At 47.4% G+C, this 10,032-nt stretch overlaps 1 long non-coding RNA gene across 1 annotated transcript; it reads right to left on the reverse strand.

Annotated features, from left to right (window-relative positions):
• Window positions 1-1,254: 1,254 nt before the first annotated feature.
• LOC149357860 (uncharacterized) lies at window positions 1,255-9,793 on the reverse strand. Its single transcript, XR_016289928.1, has 3 exons — window positions 9,725-9,793; window positions 5,433-5,667; window positions 1,255-1,381 (listed from the first exon to the last, which is right to left on the reverse strand). It is a non-coding gene; the product is annotated as an uncharacterized LOC149357860 (long non-coding RNA).
• Between the last annotated feature and the right edge of the window lie 239 nt (window positions 9,794-10,032).

Below are 10,032 nucleotides of genomic sequence, written 5' to 3' on the forward strand. Positions count from 1 at the left end.
TGTGCAATACTTTTCCATGCTTTTTATCTGATGGATGTATAAGGCGAGAGTGTACATATTTTCACACACACACACACACACACACACACACACACACACACACACACACACACACACACACACACACACACACACACACACACACACACACACACACACACACACACACACACACACACACACGCACACGCACGCGCGCACGCGCAAACACGTGTTTGTATGGGTGGAGCACTACACGACTGCGGATGTCAGAATCACGTTAACCAGAAATTGCAGCAAGAAATGTGAATCTACCGCCAAGAATTTGATCGGTAGTCGGTCCATCTGGCGCAATTCGAATGTATTCCAAGGTTTTTTTTACCACAGCCGAGATTCAAAATGATGTGTTGATTCACCCGAGTAATTTCAACATCAATTCAACGTGAAATCAATGCAGAAATTATATTGAGAATGCTCAACTCTAGCATGGTGGCCACTTTTCTAATCAGTTTCAACTCAGCCTCAATAATTCACAAACACTAGGCCATCCTGGCACCAACTCGAATTCAACATTGCATGTTGAGTGTGCTCATGAGAACTTCAACCCTCTCAAGAAGCATTTTTGCAAGGGTGCGCTGTCACCGAAGACCAGCATGTAAAATTGAATAGCGTGCCCTTTTTCAAGCTGAAAGAATAAATGGGTTCGTATTTTTGAGCATAAAACCTTCTGTTTTATGCTCTTAACAGAGAAAAATTGTTCCTGCCTTCTACGTTCACTGCCCTAGGTGCTGTCAAAGTATGTGGGGAGATTCCTAAATCAATGTCACCCAAAAGAGGCAGTGAGTCCCCATCGAAACATGTCCCAGGCAGTGGCAGCGCGGGATGCGAAACTGTCCGAAGCGGTGACAAAACACTATGGGACTGGCCTCTAGAAAATCCGTGAACAATAGCAAACATTGAAAAACCAAGGCATTGCATCAGCTGTTAAAATCAGCGAGGTAAGTTGCGTGTGAAACTAGAAAGAAAGTACCTATGAAGACTTCAGAATCTCTCAGTTTGAACTGCATCGTCTTCTAGCGGAGTTTATGCTGTTCGCCAGAAAAAAATTCCTGCGCATGTTGCCGTAAATATGCCGTAAAAAGCACGACTTGATACTGAGAACGACGGTGTATGTTCGGTACGAAATCACACCCAGACGCTGAGAATGACACTGCAGGACTTCTTTATCGGCAGGCTTAAAACTTCGCACATAGAGCCTGGTTGTGACGCTCCTGGCCGCTGTCGTCAGCGCGCAGTGGGCTGGCTGCCTACGAGGTCTCCACGTACAAGCGCACTGCTGACGAACGCACACCGGCGACCATAAATCCAGTTCCCGCCTCGGTGCTTCATGCAGTGCGCACATCTGTGAACAGGAAAAGGAGCGGAGCGCACAGCGATAGCAGACTGTTAGCCTTGAAAACGGGCAGACATTGGAAAAGCGAGTAATTCGAGAAATGCGGGAGCAGTCATGATTTGGGCTCGGCACAGCTTCCTCAAAATTACGTGTGGAATTTCTGATACCATTATTGTTATTTCGTTTCAAACACGAATACGGCACATATCTTTGGGACCCTAATCAGTATTACCTCATCCAGTCATTAAAACAGGGCGAAAAAATTAAGTATGTTTCATTCTAATCATAACAGAACACTCAGCACACTCATAATGATGTCCAGTCTATAATCTGCCCATCTCGCTGCTTTGTGTTTTTCATACCATATTTTATCGTCCAAATTCACGCCTTCAACATATGCACCTTCAGAATGATAACTTTGCGTGTGTTTATCAGTCTGATGCACGGCACACCATACTGCAGACCAAATGGTTTTTTTTTTGCCATTTCGGCCACGTATACTATCTACCAAAGAAAACGAGCAGCAGGTTTTTGATTAAGGGAGGCTTTACGGCACTTCTAAAGACCTAAAGGTATCACAACGCGAAGACAAGGATTCACCTTGCTTTACACAGATTCAGAGCTTAAGCGCTGCGGTAAGGGCTTCGCCACGGGGCTACGAAACAAACCACCGTTGCTCAGTTACATTAAGCAAACACGGTACGTGAAGGAACCGAATCGCCTTTCCGCATGGACTATAGCCTTAACTGTTACTACACAATTAATCAACCTTTGTAATTATTTTATTATTGTTTGGCCGAATATATTCTTTGAATCCGTTTTTACCTTGTCACCCTTGAAGTTACTCTAAATAAATTGATTTATCGTGTGTAATCGGAAATTAATCACGAAGGCAACGTCTGTTGTGGTATCGCATGAGACAAACGGCATGGATTCTTCAGGAGGTTTTGCATTAACTTTTTGCACCAGACTGACATCCTAAATTTTTCAGCAGTTGCGGCGTTACTTTTTCTCATTGAAAATTCTCACCGCAACTTATGATGTAGGAAGACAACAGAGCAGTATCTTTTGCAAGCACTGCGAATTTTTTTCCAATTGCTCATGCAGCAATGATCCACACAAACTAAGAGAACTTCGCAGTTAAACCTCCTGGCTTATATCTGCAATTTATTGCATACGTATGACCCAATGTATTTGAGAAAACTGTGCATGTTACCAACTTACGACTGACACCTGCTGTTTTTCTTTTATTACCATTATATGAGCTATAGACGGCGGTTTAGGCACCGTGCTCCCGCGAGGCGCCTCCACCAGCGGAGCTGCGTGCCAGTTTCGCGTCCCGAGTGAGATGGCTCCGCGCCGTAGCAGGCAATTTTCCGTGACTACATGACAACACTTGTGCGCTGCTTCGTCTGCCTTTGGGTTGACAAGGTTGTTTTTTTTTTTCGAGGAAACAACTTGGCTAACGGTATCAAGCTTTTTGAATCCTTTCATGTTCCTCACGTGAAAGAAATTTTGTCGGAAGACAGGCGTGAAATGCTGGCCGGTGTATCGCGCATGTCTGTGCGATGCACCGCCAAGACAAAAGGAAAACACTGATGGCTCCAGATCCTTTTGTGTGGGCTATATATTTTAAGTTTGTTCTTTTTGGGTACTGCAAAGCTTCTGAAGGTGGAATATATGCTCAACATCTTTGGAGGCATTAAATACTGCCTGAATGACCTCTTGCGAGCCGAATAACTGGGAGAATGCGAAGACCTTCCTACTAAGGAAAACAATCAAGAAGGCAGAATTGAACTGCTCGAATGGGAAAAGCGATCGGCGCGAATTCTCCAGCTAAGGGACAGTGCCGAACGGCGCAGCATTGATACTGTAAAAACGGCATTTTCCTCCAAGGTTTAGTTGTATTCAAACGCTGATATGCATGAAAATATATCTGGGGAATATCTCTCAGTCCCTCAGATGCAGGAGCAGAAATATATGAAAAACATGTCATAGTGGCCGAGCTCTCTATAAGCTCCTGCCCGAGCTCTCTATAAGTACTCAGAAGAACAAAGTTCATTGAAAAGAACGAATGATTCCACGCATAACTGGAACTAAGGTAGGCAATCTTAAACTTAGACAGAGGTTACTGCGGCATGATGTTACATAATAACCAGCAGCATGTCGCCCTACAGCTACAAAATGTTGCGCCCACCTTAAGCTTTTATCTCAAAGCCGAAAATTTGAGGTGCATTTACGAAAGTATACGCTGCTGAGAAGAAAAAACGCAAGATGAGAAATTATTTCTTTTTCAGCAGCCGCACAGCAAGGGGCGCATATTGTGCTCTGGAGAAGCGATTGGATATAATTCATTACCGAGGGCTGTAGACGATGTCCGTCTTGTCTATTTCATACACATAGCGTGCTTTCCTCCCGACCTCAAAATTTGGAAGACAGTCAAGACCTGTTATCTGCGCGAGATATTTCACACGGTCAGCTTTGCGATACGGAATCGCAATGAAAGTAAAAGGTCGACGAGTTCCAGAGTGAAAAGGACGTTACCCTGTCCATTCTCGGTTGGTAAGTTGCGCGTGAGACTTGGTCCTAGGCAAATTCCGGTAAATTCCCAGGCAGCATACAAGAGAACAATTTGTTATTCTCCTTACGAAGTTCAATGGCGTCTGAAATAACATCACAAGCGTACCAAAAAATTCTGCTTAGCTCACTGCCGCTCCGGCGAGTAAGCGTCGCCATCTCACTGAACGCGCGCCGCCTTCTCACTCTGGACGCGCGTGCCACCGCTAGTGGCGCGCGTGACGCTCTGGAGTTAGATGAGCACGGTGCCTAAAAACAGCTCGAATTTGGCCAATGCCTCGTAGTGGCATGTATCTTTATTTTACAACAGTGCCCAACATTTTCTCGATCTTCTTGTTAAATGCTAGTTAGAGAGTATCGAGGGGCGCAGTTTCCTCAATTCATTGACAGGACTTGCTTGAACTCTTCCATGTTTCAACCAAAATGTGACATCTTTTTTTTTTCCTGGGTACTTACAGCCTGTTTAAAGCACCATTAACGCAGAAATTTTATGTAGTGCTGAAAAGGGATTAAAAAGAAAACGGCATTCCAAATGTAACATTTTCTTTAGAGCGCAGCTCTTTGGCGCCCGTTCCAGCGTTTCGCGGCGTCACCGTTGCCCCCCGTAACCACCTCCCCAGGCAGGGCAGCGCGCTGCTCTTGCTGCGCGGGTTCCTGGCCCCATCTCCCGCACGCTCAAGCCGAAACGCAGAGCCGCAGCCGTTCGCCACGGCGTGTTCCACAGAGTTCCACGTTTCAACTAAAATCTAAGATTTATCTCTCTTTTTTTCTGAATAGTAACACCCTGTTGAAGGGTCCATTCTATGTAGTGTTGAAAAGACGTTGGAAAAAAGGTGGCTTTCTGGATGTTTAATTTTTTTTTTACCAAAACACTGCTTAGAAGTTTGAATGTATTGTGAAACATATATAAGGGCTATTTAAGCTTGCAACCACAAATTAGTGAGTCTTTTGAAGCACAAAGAAAAACATATATAAGCGGAAACACAACACAACAGCCAATTTCTTCAGCTGTGCATCGCAAGCTCCAATTAGAAATGAGTGCGATGCCTGAAATCATTACACTTGAAATGAAAAAATCAACATACATTTCTGTAAGAGTTCTGTGAGGTGTCGTAACCGTCGACCACGCCAGTGATCATTGATACACTTAGCGGAACGCACACGTCTCATATATGACTACGCGCTAAACGAAAGCAACGGAAAACAAAGTACATATGCACCTCAAGACAGCATGTGAGTGTTAATTCACTGGACAGACACTCACCGGCACACGAAATATACAGGATTAACTCTCGCTTTCTCTTTGTACCGGTCTTAACCTCGCATTGATTGTTTCTTGAGCTCATACAGCGCGCTCTATGCGCTGAGGGCGCGAGCCGCGCTTCGCGTCAGAATTTGGCGAGGAGCCGTGGGCGTCTAGTGCACACACTAACAAAGCGCCAGCAAGGCCGACTTAGCGAGGACGGCGACTCGGCTCGCTTACCGCGGCGGAGCGATGCTAACGAACGTCGGTGGGGTGTGGCTTGTCCACCGCTGCGTCGGTGTCCTCTCTATCAACGACGCCAGGTGGGCATCGAAGAGTGGCCTCCGGCGGGATGTATGACGGGGAGCCAACCTCGCCCACGGCTTCCTCGGGCGACGCCACTCCGTGCCACAACTTTCCCCGGAGGCCCCTGTTGCTCGAATGGTCCAGGCCTCGTAGCGCCAGGTGCTCAAGGCTGCATGCCCGGGGACATAGTAAAATCGACTGCTTTCTAAAGGAAAAGGAACCCCTAATGAAAATTTGGGGTTTGTATAGATACCTCCTAAAAAAAATTGCAACTACGGAAGTTCAACTTTCCAAATTCGGTGGGGGACCAAGCAATATAAGGCGCACTCGCGCTTCTGCGTAACGAGAATGGCAGCGGCTCTCGCATGTTCACCCATCGACACCTATTAAATGGTCGTAAAATGAGCGTTGGCCGTGGTGGTGACATATTAATGTCGATACATGTCATGCCTGACATCTTCGATGAGATATGGTACTGAAACTCATTTCAAAGCGTCTTCTCGGTGCCACTGATGGAAATTTGAAACCATGGTATTTGCCTTTGTGCGTCTTAGCACAATTTGCACTCAAACACAACTGCAATGTTTGACTGCACAAATTATTATAGAAGCATAACAGTTTTCTTTCACTTCTATAATCCACCGTTGATTTCTAGTATCCGCTCATAAAAATTAGACACTGTGAATACGTATTCATTGTTGTAGTTGCCTTGATCTTCATGCATGTATTGCATGCGAATCCTGTAAAACCATTTGTTTGCATTACGTTTCTTGCGAGCGCTGTAGGGTGGCATTTTCACGTAAGGGTCTTCTCGGGCTTCTGTTATGCCTCCGGACGGAACTGCGCACAAACGTTTCAAATAAAGATAGAAATATACCTAGCATCACCGAAGACGTATGTCATGATTTTATTGCGAAAGCAATACTGCGCTCATGAACGGCGTTTCGCGTAGCGGGGGCCGGTAGCCACGTTTGACCTTTAGAATGACCTCTGACGACATACCAGGGTGAGATATAGGCTACCAAGTGGAGTCGACGCGCAGCGGAGGCCGGTAGCCACGCGTGACATTTAGAATGACCTATGACGTCATGACCTACCTAGTGACGTCATAGCGTGACGTCATACAACAGTGAGAGATGGGCTACCAAGTCGAGTCGTCGCGCAGCGGCGGCCGGTAGCCACGCGTGACATTTAGAATGACCCCTGACGTCAAAGCAATGCCCAGTGACGTTATAGCGTGACGTCATACCAGGATGAGAGATGGGCTACCAATTCGAGTCGTCGCGCAGCGGCGGCCGGTAGCGACGCGTGACCTGTAGACGCGGCACGCTGCGTTCCTTCTTTAGACGCTGCGCACCGCGTTCCTTCCGTTAGAGGCGCTGCGCTCGCTTTCGCAACCTACCAGGCTTAACCAAAGCTAAGCCCCCGCCAATTTTTTTAGTTGGCTGCAAATGAATTCTGCGGGTCATCTTTGCGTGTTTGTAAAGCAGAGCTGATATTCGCGTTGTTCCCTAGAGGAAACGACAGCCACCTGAAAAACAACTAGCATGACCTCGAAAACGTTGTCCTCGTCTTAGTAATCACCACTCACGCCATGATACGGCTGCGTGGAATACAAAGAAATCAAAACCGTTTGTTTTTATACGGTCTGTAAAAGACAGTCCTGACGACGTAATCGGCGAAGATTAGGTATTTTTGATATTTAGAACTCAGCGTTCTCAGTACTTGGTCATGGAATTCAACGTCAGGGGTGCTCTTCATACGCATGACACACAAAAAGCTAGATGGTTTTTCTTGTCGAGCTGTTTGGAGCGCGGCTTTGAGTGCTCGGAAGAATTCATCGGATGGCGCCGAATCCCAAAAGTCTCGCAACTGTCTTTCGAGTAGCTGTCGCCGTAAAAAGAGGTTCAACAGCTTTCGACATTCGCGTCACTGTGACTGCCGCTTTGTGGTGTGTTTTCAGTCAGTCTTCGCCCCTTTCTTGCGCAGCGACATTCATTCGGTATGCGTAACCAACTAGCCCACCAGTTCGTCCTGACGACATCACTGCGACTAAACAGGACAGCTCAATAAGCAATTCGACGTCTGGTCGCGGGAAATACTGTTGGAGTCGCCCACTTGATGCTTGTGAAAACACGCCGGGAAGCGGAAATTTCTACTCTTTTGCCGCGGCCTAGAAAGTATAAGAGTCCTATCCTGCAGTAATGACGCATTTATTGCAAAGCTGCACTCAGTGCATGAAAGCTATTGTGCCAGTGCTACCAGCAGTGTCCGTTATCGCCCTAATGGATCACTCGACTACAGATCTTACTTGCGGGTTCCCGTATATAAGCACAAATAATATGCGCTTTAAACCACTTGAGTCGCTTGTTTATCCAATGTCGGGGCGATAAGAATATTATGACGCAAGGAATCTGTTACTTTCAAGGAGACGACGCCTCCCCTGAGTAACACTAAGTCGACCTATATAAAATAAGTGCCTCTACCCCCTTACAAGCCCACCGCGTACTAACAAGTGCCTCTACCCCCTTACAAGCCCACCGCGTACTAACAGCGGCGAAAGCAAATGAACCACTGAAACTGATTTTAAAATTTTTATGCCGTGGAACATGGCACCCCAAATGTTCATGCTGTCCGTAGATGATAATCATCAAAGACCACGCTTTTTGTGTTGAATGCTTTGAACTACGGTCTTCAGCTGTCCTGAAGTAGAGCCTACGGGTGACCTTCGTGGTCACTGTACGTGAGGTGAATGTGAGAGGGACAAACGTTTTGCACAAATTCGCAATATTTCTGGTTACTTCTCCCTTAAAATTTAAAAACTGTGCTGGTCCACTTAATCAAGCAGGTATCTATGAATAAATCCCCAGACTTATTTCTCTCTCATATTGACCAGGATTATACATTTTTTCATATTGCATAAACTTCATATAAAGCTGCGCAGGTAAGTAGCTGCAGACGAGAGGTTAGAAAAGAATATGGTTGACAAGCTGACAAGCAATAAATCCTAGACAGCGTATAACAGGATAGCGCAACATCATCACAACACGATACCGTGATCATTGTAGCGTAACATAAAAAAAAACAGTTAGTACCCAACTGTAAAGAATAAATTGGACGTGGTTTAGCTCTGCTATGCCAGGATATTCGTAGCGTGAGCAGTGACATCAGGTGGCTCTGCGCTGGCGGTAGCAGTTGCCGTGGCGAGCGCGCGCGGCGAGGCTATAGTGATGCGGCGGCGAACGCGCGCGGAGAGGCGCGGCAACTGTGCGTACTGACGTCACTCGCTCCTCGCGCATGCGCAGTATGCAGGGAGCACGCGATACGGCGAGACAGGTCAATGTAGCTCTCGCTACAAAATTTGCTGCATAGAAACCTCCAAATCAAATCTCAATTTGCTGGGCAATTCGGTACTCGAAGCCTTCACTGGCGCAAAGGCTCGCCAGGATAACGCAACATAAGGATTGCGCACGAACATCACAGCATGATAATAAAGTTATAAATGTAGCGTAAGATCATACAAAAATCAGTTATGCCCCAACTATAAAGGATATTTGCTTGCTAAAAAATCTCCCATCGTTGCTGAATTTGCTCTGCAGATCGCTTCTCGAAGCCTTGATCAGTAAAAAGGCCCGCCTCAAAGTATTTCGATGAAAAATGACCTTTTATTCGGTAAAGGTGGCGTCGCAGGCATCCCGCCTTTGAATCGACGCGTCACCGCCACCTGAGACGTTTTTGAATGGAGGGTGCAATGCGTCCAGGCTCGCACAGCTAGATGCAAGCGCAGCCATTTAAGCTTTGGTGTTCTTCTTGGTCGCAGAATTACCGACCGGAAGTGAGTGGAAAGAGGGCCGCTCCTACGCTACACTCTCGACAAGATAGCGGCCGGGAGACTTATTAGCACACCAGTCGAGCCACCCGCGCTGCAATTCCCCTCTGCCAAATCTCTCTTCCGCAGAACATTCGAGGTGTCCAGGTCTCCCCGCTCACAGTAGCGCCGCTATGTAAGTACTCCCGGCTATGATTGAGAAGAAGCTCGCAGAGAGCGCTGCCGGTAGAAACAGGAGCAGCAGCACCAGCAGAAAGCGGCAACAGCAAGAAGTGCGGTGCGTTTTCCCCCGCGGCCGCCTTCTTGCCGTAGAACCGGTCCGTACATGGGAGAACCCTCGTATATCGAGCAGGAAGAAGCGATCGACCAACAACCTCCATTTACCCCTTGTGAATACCTGGTGCCGCAGCAGCAAATCCGCAGTCGCCGACTAGTGCGCCACGCGGACGGGGTCCGCCCTGGGCTGCTGTCTTTGAGCGCAGGAACTCTTGGGCGGCTTTCGCCCCGCCTTTCACCCCGCTGCTCCTTTCCCCGTTGACAGCAGCCTTCGAAGCAGAGGGCAGTGACTAGTCGGTTTCCTCGCCAAGGTGGCTGAAGCAGCAAGCTGGGCCCAGCACGGCGGCACCAACGTCGCTGAAGTAGGCTGCTTGAGTCTGGTTCGAGTTCAGTGCCGGAGGTCTGACCATGCGAATGACCCAGGTCGCT

The sequence above is a fragment of the Amblyomma mixtum genome, chromosome 3, assembly GCF_055824585.1.
Source record: "Amblyomma mixtum isolate Tamu chromosome 3, ASM5582458v1, whole genome shotgun sequence".
NCBI classification, from domain to species: Eukaryota; Metazoa; Arthropoda; class Arachnida; order Ixodida; family Ixodidae; genus Amblyomma; species Amblyomma mixtum.